Source organism: Triticum aestivum, chromosome 7D (genome assembly GCF_018294505.1).
Source record: "Triticum aestivum cultivar Chinese Spring chromosome 7D, IWGSC CS RefSeq v2.1, whole genome shotgun sequence".
NCBI classification, from domain to species: Eukaryota; Viridiplantae; Streptophyta; class Magnoliopsida; order Poales; family Poaceae; genus Triticum; species Triticum aestivum.
The window spans coordinates 64,511,627-64,521,099 of record NC_057814.1 but is presented as its reverse complement, the minus strand read 5'-3'; the positions used below and the strand labels follow the sequence as shown (position 1 = coordinate 64,521,099).

The following is a 9,473-nucleotide window of genomic DNA, read 5'->3' as shown; positions in this document are numbered from 1 at the left end:
AGTAGACCATCTTTTTAAATGTATGCATTGTTCTTTTTTTTCAAAGAACTACTCGAGAATGAGGGGTATAAACCGGCTAACAAGCTTTCAAAAAATAAAACCTGGCTATATTCCAACTACCAATATGCCCAGCCTGTAATCTCATTTTAATTTTAATTGGATCTAAGAGCTAACCACCATTCCTTTGATTATGCATGCTCTCGGGAATCTATTTTAATTAGAAGGCGTGGTCTGCATAGACTCCCTTCCTTATCTTGAAGGCTTCCCCTCTGTTTATTTCCTGTCGCAAGGATTGAATTTCTTTCTTTCCTTATTTCTTCAGAAATCCCTTTTAATTATAAAAGGCGTGGTCTCCTTTTCTTTCTTAATTTTCTTTGTCATGTTGAGATTTATATAGAAGGCGTGGACAGAGCGCTCCTTCCTTATATTCCTGTCACAAGGACTCAATTTCTTTCCTTCTTTGGTCTTTATACATGTATGTTCAAGTCCCCTCTTATTTTCTTCCGTACTCAATATCATTTCGTTCCTTATTTCTTTGCATGTCGATTGAAATCCTCTTTAGGCTTTGTTTGGTAGAAGAGTATTTGAGAGGTTTTGGGAGGAGGGTATTTGGGAGGATTTGGTGAATCCCTCCCTTCCACCCAATCCTCTCAAATCCCCCTAATCCCCAAACCCCTCACATATACCCCTACTATTTGGTACACAGGGATTGGTCCAGAGGGTTTGCAAAATTGGTATACTATAATTAAAAATGTAACTTTACAACTTCAGAAGCTCACAGAAGAAATGTACTTGCAACAAAGGTGCAACTAGATTACGCAAAATAACAAAAAGGCTCATATAATCTGCTGCGAGTACTATCAACGGTTCAAATGAAAATGCTACATGCATACATGCCACGGTCCAAATGAAAAATACAAGATGTTCGATCAAAGAAAGTTAACGATTCATTACAACATAAACACATGTTTGATCGGCGAATGCTCCGAGACATGTTTGCAGGCTGCAGGGTGTGGAGGAGACATGTGGCAGCAAAGCGTGGTCGCCCGTCTTCCGCGAGATCAGGTCCCTATAAAAAACAGATGAATTGGTCCAAGGGTTAGATGCGGAAAAAAAACCTGAACAAATAAAAAATATGGAGCCACTTTAATATTTCAACCTTGGATATTCATAAACTGATTATGCGTGCTACAAAAATCACCTTAGAACATTTACATGTTTAAACTGTGCCATCATGTTAGGTTTTATGCATAACAACTATTCAATTTATATGCAGATCAGTACGTGCCGCTCATGATGAACATGTGTTTTGAGTAAATGATATTAAAGCTCGCAATGACATCTTGCCCCTGAAAACATAATTCAGTGTGAAGTTACCCAATCTGGTCAAATAAAAACTTTCCATCCTTAGTCTGTACATCTCCTGTTATCAGTTGGCACCCAGACATCAGATCAAAAGAATTCAGCAGAAAAAGTAGTACACATGTACAGCATGATGATGGAATTAAACCAAGACCTAGGTCAATGGTGAATTCGACGAAATCATCAAAGGCAGAAGCACAAGGTTCAGAACAAAATAAAACAAAAAATCTCAAGCAGATCGCAGAGTTAAAATTCAAACAACTGGCATCTTCCGAAGTGAAGCAAAGCACATTTGAAACTGGAAGACGGTTGGACTTCTAAAATTCTTAGAATGTGTTAAAAACTCACAATGAAATATTGCCCTGGATGTATGTATGTTTATTTCCTTGAAATTCGAACAACTATTCAATGAAGCTCACAATATGGACTATTTACTTGCTAGCTAGGGGCTTTGTGTATGTTTATTTACTAGTGTACTAGTTACATATGCAGAGTTCAAAACCCAACTGAATGTCCCTAGAGCCTAGAATGGTGACCATGGTGGGCGGAGAAGTAGCGAACCAGACCGAGAGGCATCTCTCAAAGACCAAGAACCCTAGACTAATGAGTACAGGGGGACGGGAGGGGGACGCACAGAGGTACATACGGGGGGAAATGCCAGCTTCCCTGGCCGGTGTCGAGGAGACTGCGGTCGGCGGCGGCGTGTCGAAGAGACTGCGGTCGGCGGCGGCGCGTCGAGGTAGCTGCGGAAAATCCTCTGCATAGTATTGAACAGGAATGATCAGAACACAAGACAACCATATTAAAGAGTCCAGATAGCACATAAAGATGAGATTGACCACATCCAGAGGGCTACGCTTGAACACATAACTTGCATTGCACAGGAACGATTCGTGCGTGAGTCTAATATAACTGATAACTACAAACAAACTAAAAGCTGGGCAACGAGAAAGTATGTTTGATGCATCTCAGTGGAATACAAGGTAAAGCTCATCAGAAAAAACCCGGAAATAATCAGATCCTTTTGCACCTAATGCTTCAACGCATAAATTGGTTACTCCAGATTTCAAACCAAAGAATGCATAAATTGGATACTCCAGATTTCTCAAGGCAACTAAACTTAGTATAGCTTTAGCATCCAGCCAAATTTCCAAACGAGAATGATCTCCAAGATCTATCAAACATACACCTGTTAGTCCTGAACAACGGATCTAGAGATGGGCTACACTTTTGCTGGTCATTTGAGAAGATGGAATGACAAGAGATTGATTTACACTCTAAATCTAGTGGAAGGGGTAATAGGTGCAAGTTCGTCCATCGTTTCCTAACCAAAGAATTACATATAACCTTGAACTAGCAATTAATATACTAGAGCTGTCCATGGTTACAGCACATACACACAACACCATCACCATCCCTAATTTACAAATACTTTACTTGGATTGCAGCCGCAAACACCGGATTTTGGACAATTATAGCTTCAGACCCTATGCAATTATGCATACACTACTCCTTTGCACTAGATTACAAGGTTTTGTTTATGAGCGCGGACGCAACAACAGTAGTGGTCGAAGAATAGCGGATTAAAGCATCAGTACATCAATTCTGCTCAGGAAAAGACAATGACATCTGAAGAAATTGTCTGCTCCAGACTGAAGAACTGAAGCATCCGTGGGTTCTCATAAATCTGCTCAAGTACATCAGTATTGGCTTCTAATAAAAATCGGCCAAAGGGCATGTCAATACTTGCAGAGAGATAAGCAGAGAGCACTACCACTGCCACTACTTGCAGAGAGATAAGCAGAGCCAACAGCAGCCTAGGAGGAGCAGACGGTGAACTTGGTGAAGGTCTAGGTGCCCTCAGGGACGGCGTGATTGGCGAGCTTGCTGGTGAGGACGAGGCGGCAGCCATGGCGGAGGGGTGGAAGAAACCTAGATCACGAGGAGAAAGGGGGAGAGGCGAGGCGAGGGAGACGAGGACTTACAGCCGGGGGTATGCCTGAGGAGGTACGCTGGCGTCGAGGCGTCGGGCGGTGGCGTCTTGAGGAGGATTCTGGCGGCGGTGCGTTGAGCGGGCGGCGGCGGCGTTGTCTCCTCTGAATCCTCGACTCCCCCCTCGGGGGCTGAAAACCGCGTGGAAAGGGGGTATCGGAGGGGTTGGGCCGTGGAATCCTCGCATATCAAACGGGCCGTCGGGGTTTTGCGCGGTTTCTGGGCCACGCGAGGAATGTCCGCTCGAAACCCCCCCAATCCTCGCGTACTAAACAAGGCCTTATGTCTTTGTCACATCTGAGCGGGCCCCTGTGTAAGTGTGAGCGTGGGCCCAGACCGAGGCCATGGCATCTTTGCCCTAGAGTGTGGGCGAAAAACAATAACAGCAAAATAAATTGCGCGTCTGTAAATCTAGTGCAAGGGGTTATAGGTGCAAGTTCGTCCATCGTTTCCTAACCAAAGAATTACATATGACCTTGAACTAGCAATTAATATACTAGAGCTGTCCATGGTTACAGCACATACACACAACACCATCACCATCCCTAATTTACAAATACTTTACTTGGATTGCAGCGGCAAACACCGGATTTTGGACAATTATAGCTTCAGACCGTATGCAATTATGCATACACTACTCCTTTCCACTAGATTACAAGATTTTGTTTATGAGCGCGGACGCAACAACAGTAGTGGTCGAGGAATAGCGGATTAAAGCATCAATACATCAATTCTGCTCAGGAAAAGACAATGACATCTGAAGAAATTGTCTGCTCCAGACTGAAGAACTGAAGCATCCGTGGGTTCTAATAAATCTGCTCAAGTACATCAGTATTGGCTTCTAATAAAATTCGGCCAAAGGGCATGTCAATACTTGCAGAGAGATAAGCAGAGAACACTACCACTGCCACTACTTGCAGAGAGATAAGCAGAGAGCACTACCACTGCCACTACTTGCAGAGAGATAAGCGGAGCCAACAGCAGCCTCGGAGGAGCAGGAGGTTAACTTGGTGAAGGTCTAGGTGCCCTCAGGGACGGCGTGATTGGCGAGCTTTCTGGTGAGGACGAGGCGGCAGCCATGGCGGAGGGGTGGAAGAAACCTAGATCACGAGGAGAAAGAGGGAGAGGCGAGGCGAGGGGAGACGAGGACTTACAGCCGGGGGTATGCCGGAGGAGGTACGCTGGCGTCGAGGCGTCGGGCGGTGGCGTCTTGAGGAGGATTCTGGCGGCGGTGCGTTGAGCGGGCGGTGGCGGCGTCGTCTCCTCCGAATCCTCGACTCCCCCCTCGGGGGCTGAAAACCGCGTGGAAAGGGGGTATCGGAGGGGTTGGGCCGTGGAATCCTCGCATATCAAACGGGCCGTCGGGGTTTTGCGCGATTTCTGGGCCACGCGAGGAATGTCCGCTCAAAACCCCCCCAATCCTCGCGTACCAAACAAGGCCTTATGTCTTTGTCACATCTGAGCGGGCCCCTGTGTAAGTGTGAGCGTGGGCCCAGACCGAGGCCATGGCATCTTTGCCCTAGAGTGTGGGCGAAAAACAATAACAGCAAAATAAATTGCGCGTCTGTAAATCTAGTGGAAGGGGTAATAGGTGCAAGTTCGTCCATCGTTTCCTAACCAAAGAACTACGTATGACCTTGAACTAGCAATTAATATACTAGAGCTGTCCATGGTTACAGCACATACACACAAAACCATCACCATCCCTAATTTACAAATACTTTACTTGGATTGCAGCTGCAAACACCGGATTTTGGACAATTATAGCTTCAGACCGTATGCAATTATGCATACACTACTCCTTTCCACTAGATTACAAGGTTTTGTTTATGAGCGCGGACGCAACAACTGTAGTGGTTGAGGAATAGCGGATTAAAGCATCAGTACATCAATTCTGCTCAGGAAAAGACAATGACATCTGAAGAAATTGTCTGCACCAGACTGAAGAACTGAAGCATCCGTGGGTTCTAATAAATCTGCTCAAGTAAAGCAGTATTGGCTTCTAATAAAATTCGGCCAAAGGGCATGTCAATACTTGCAGAGAGATAAGCAGAGAACACTACCACTGCCACTACTTGCAGAGAGATAAGAAGAGAGCACTACCACTGCCACTACTTGCAGAGAGATAAGCAGAGCCAACAGCAGCCTCGGAGGAGCAGGAGGTGAACTTGGTGAAGGTCTAGGTGCCCTCAGGGACGGCGTGATTGGCGAGCTTTCTGGTGAGGACGAGGCGGCAGCCATGGCGGAGGGGTGGAAGAAACCTAGATCACGAGGAGAAAGAGGGAGAGGCGAGGCGAGGGGAGACGAGGACTTACAGCCGGGGGTATGCCGGAGGAGGTACGCTGGCGTCGAGGCGTCGGGCGGTGGCGTCTTGAGGAGGATTCTGGCGGCGGTGCGTTGAGCGGGCGGCGGCGGCGTCGTCTCCTCCGAATCCTCGACTCCCCCCTCGGGGGCTGAAAACCGCGTGGAAAGGGGGTATCGGAGGGGTTGGGCCGTGGAATCCTCGCATATCAAACGGGCCGTCGGGGTTTTGCGCGATTTCTGGGCCACGCGAGGAATGTCCGCTCAAAACCCCCCAATCCTCGCGTACCAAACAAGGCCTTATGTCTTTGTCACATCTGAGCGGGCCCCTGTGTAACTGTGAGCGTGGGCCCAGACCGAGGCCATGGCATCTTTGCCCTAGAGTGTGGGCGAAAAACAATAACAGCAAAATAAATTGCGCGTCTGTAAATCTAGAGGAAGGGGTAATAGGTGCAAGTTCGTCCATCGTTTCCTAACCAAAGAACTACGTATGACCTTGAACTAGCAATTAATATACTAGAGCTGTCCATGGTTACAGCACATACACACAAAACCATCACCATCCCTAATTTACAAATACTTTACTTGGATTGCAGCTGCAAACACCGGATTTTGGACAATTATAGCTTCAGACCGTATGCAATTATGCATACACTACTCCTTTCCACTAGATTACAAGGTTTTGTTTATGAGCGCGGACGCAACAACTGTAGTGGTTGAGGAATAGCGGATTAAAGCATCAGTACATCAATTCTGCTCAGGAAAAGACAATGACATCTGAAGAAATTGTCTGCACCAGACTGAAGAACTGAAGCATCCGTGGGTTCTAATAAATCTGCTCAAGTAAAGCAGTATTGGCTTCTAATAAAATTCGGCCAAAGGGCATGTCAATACTTGCAGAGAGATAAGCAGAGAACACTACCACTACCACTACTTGCAGAAAGATAAGCAGAGAGCACTACCACTGCCACTACTTGCAGAGAGATAAGCAGAGCCAACAGCAGCCTCGGAGGAGCAGGAGGTGAACTTGGTGAAGGTCTAGGTGCCCTCAGGGACGGCGTGATTGGCGAGCTTTCTGGTGAGGACGAGGCGGCAGCCATGGCGGAGGGGTGGAAGAAACCTAGATCACGAGGAGAAAGAGGGAGAGGCGAGGCGAGGGGAGACGAGGACTTACAGCCGGGGGTATGCCGGAGGAGGTACGCTGGCGTCGAGGCGTCGGGCGGTGGCGTCTTGAGGAGGATTCTGGCGGCGGTGCGTTGAGCGGGCGGCGGCGTCGTCGTCTCCTCCGAATCCTCGACTCCCCCCTCGGGGGCTGAAAACCGCGTGGAAAGGGGGTATCGGAGGGGTTGGGCCGTGGAATCCTCGCATATCAAACGGGCCGTCGGGGTTTTGCGCGATTTCTGGGCCACGCGAGGAATGTCCGCTCAAAACCCCCCCAATCCTCGCGTACCAAACAAGGCCTTATGTCTTTGTCACATCTGAGCGGGCCCCTGTGTAACTGTGAGCGTGGGCCCAGACCGAGGCCATGGCATCTTTGCCCTAGAGTGTGGGCGAAAAACAATAACAGCAAAAAAAATTGCGCGTCTGTAAATCTAGTGGAAGGGGTAATAGGTGCAAGTTCGTCCATCGTTTCCTAACCAAAGAACTACGTATGACCTTGAACTAGCAATTAATATACTAGAGCTGTCCATGGTTACAGCACATACACACAAAACCATCACCATCCCTAATTTACAAATACTTTACTTGGATTGCAGCTGCAAACACCGGATTTTGGACAATTATAGCTTCAGACCGTATGCAATTATGCATACACTACTCCTTTCCACTAGATTACAAGATTTTGTTTATGAGCGCGGACGCAACAACTGTAGTGGTTGAGGAATAGCGGATTAAAGCATCAGTACATCAATTCTGCTCAGGAAAAGACAGTGACATCTGAAGAAATTGTCTGCACCAGGCTGAAGAACTGAAGCATCCGTGGGTTCTAATGAATCTGCTCAAGTACATCAGTATTGGCTTCTAATAAAATTCGGCCAAAGGGCATGTCAATACTTGCAGAGAGATAAGCAGAGAGCACTACCACTGCCACTCCTTGCAGAGAGATAAGCAGAGCCAACAGCAGCCTAGGAGGAGCAGGAGGTGAACTTGGTGAAGGTCTAGGTGCCTCTCAGGGACGGCGTGATTGGCGAGCTTGCTGGTGAGGACGAGGCGGCAGCCATGGCGGAGGGGTGGAAGAAACCTAGATCACAAGGAGAAAGGGGGAGAGGCGAGGCGAGGGGAGACGAGGACTTACAGCCGGGGGTATGCCGGAGGAGGTACGCTGGCGTCGAGGCGTCGGGCGGTGGCGTCTTGAGGAGGATTCTGGCGGCGGTGCGTTGAGCGCGCGGTGGCGGCGTCGTCTCCTCCGAAAACTCAACTCCCCCCTTGGGGGCTGAAAACCGCGTGGAAAGGGGGTATCGGAGGGGTTGGGCCGTGGAATCCTCGCGTATCAAACAGGCCGTCGGGGTTTTGTGCGGTTTCTGGGCCACGCGAGGAATGTCCGCTCGAAACCCCCCCAATCCTCGCGTACCAAACAAGGCCTTATGTCTTTGTCACATCTGAGCGGGCCCCTGTGTAAGTGTGAGCGTGGGCCCAGACCGAGGCCATGGCATCTTTGCCCTAGAGTGTGGGCGAAATACAATAACAGCAAAATAAATTGCGCGTCTGTAAATCTAGTGGAAGGGGTAATAGGTGCAAGTTCGTCCATCGTTTCCTAACCAAGGAATTACATATGACCTTGAACTAGCAATTAATATACTAGAGCTGTCCATGGTTACAGCACATACTAACAACACCATCACCATCCCTAATTTACAAATACTTTACTTGGATTGTAGCCGCAAACACCGGATTTTGGACAATTATAGCTTCAGACCGTATGCAATTATGCATCCACTACTCCTTTCCACTAGATTACAAGGTTTTGTTTATGAGCGCGGACGCAACAACAGTAGTGGTCGAGGAATAGCGGATTAAAGCATCAGTACATCAATTCTGCTCAGGAAAAGACAATGACATCTGAAGAAATTGTCTGCTCCAGACTGAAGAACTGAAGCATCCGTGGGTTCTAATAAATCTGCTCAAGTACATGAGTATTGGCTTCTAATAAAATTCGGCGAAAGTGCATGTCGATACTTGCAGAGAGATAAGCAGAGAGCACTACCACTGCCACTACTTGCAGGGAGATAAGCAGAGAGCACTACCACTGCCACTACTTGCAGAGAGATAAGCAGATCCAACAGCAGCCTAGGAGGAGCAGGAGGTGAACTTGGTGAAGGTCTAGGTGCCTCTCAGGGACGGCGTGATTGGCGAGCTTGCTGGTGAGGACGAGGCGGCAGCCATGGCGGAGGGGTGGAAGAAACCTAGATCACAAGGAGAAAGGGGGAGAGGCGAGGCGAGGGGAGACGAGGACTTACAGCCGGGGGTATGCCGGAGGAGGTACGCTGGCGTCGAGGCGTCGGGCGGTGGCGTCTTGAGGAGGATTCTGGCGGCGGTGCGTTGAGCGGGCGGCGGCGGCGTCGTCTCCTCCGAATCCTCGACTACTCCCTCGGGGGCTGAAAACCGCGTGGAAAGGGGGTATCGGAGGGGTTGGGCCATGGAATCCTCGCGTATTGTCGGGGTTTTGCGCGGTTTCTTGGCCACGCGAGGAATGTCCGCTCGAAACCCCCGCAATCCTCGCGTACCAAACAAGGCCTTATGTCTTTGTCACATCTGAGCGGGCCCCTTTGTAAGTGTGAGCATGGGCCCAGACCGAGGCCATGGCATCTTTGCCCTAG

At 48.6% G+C, this 9,473-nt stretch overlaps 1 long non-coding RNA gene across 2 annotated transcripts; it reads right to left on the bottom strand.

The window, feature by feature from the left end:
• Window positions 1-779: 779 nt before the first annotated feature.
• LOC123163955 (uncharacterized) lies at window positions 780-4,643 on the bottom strand. Of its 2 annotated transcripts, none has more exons than XR_006482109.1 (3): window positions 4,509-4,643; window positions 2,009-2,119; window positions 780-1,069 (listed from the first exon to the last, which is right to left on the bottom strand). It is a non-coding gene; the product is annotated as an uncharacterized lncRNA (long non-coding RNA). The 2 variants fall into 2 exon arrangements; XR_006482108.1 differs by lacking the exon at window positions 4,509-4,643 and adding an exon at window positions 3,348-3,483.
• Window positions 4,644-9,473: the final 4,830 nt, after the last annotated feature.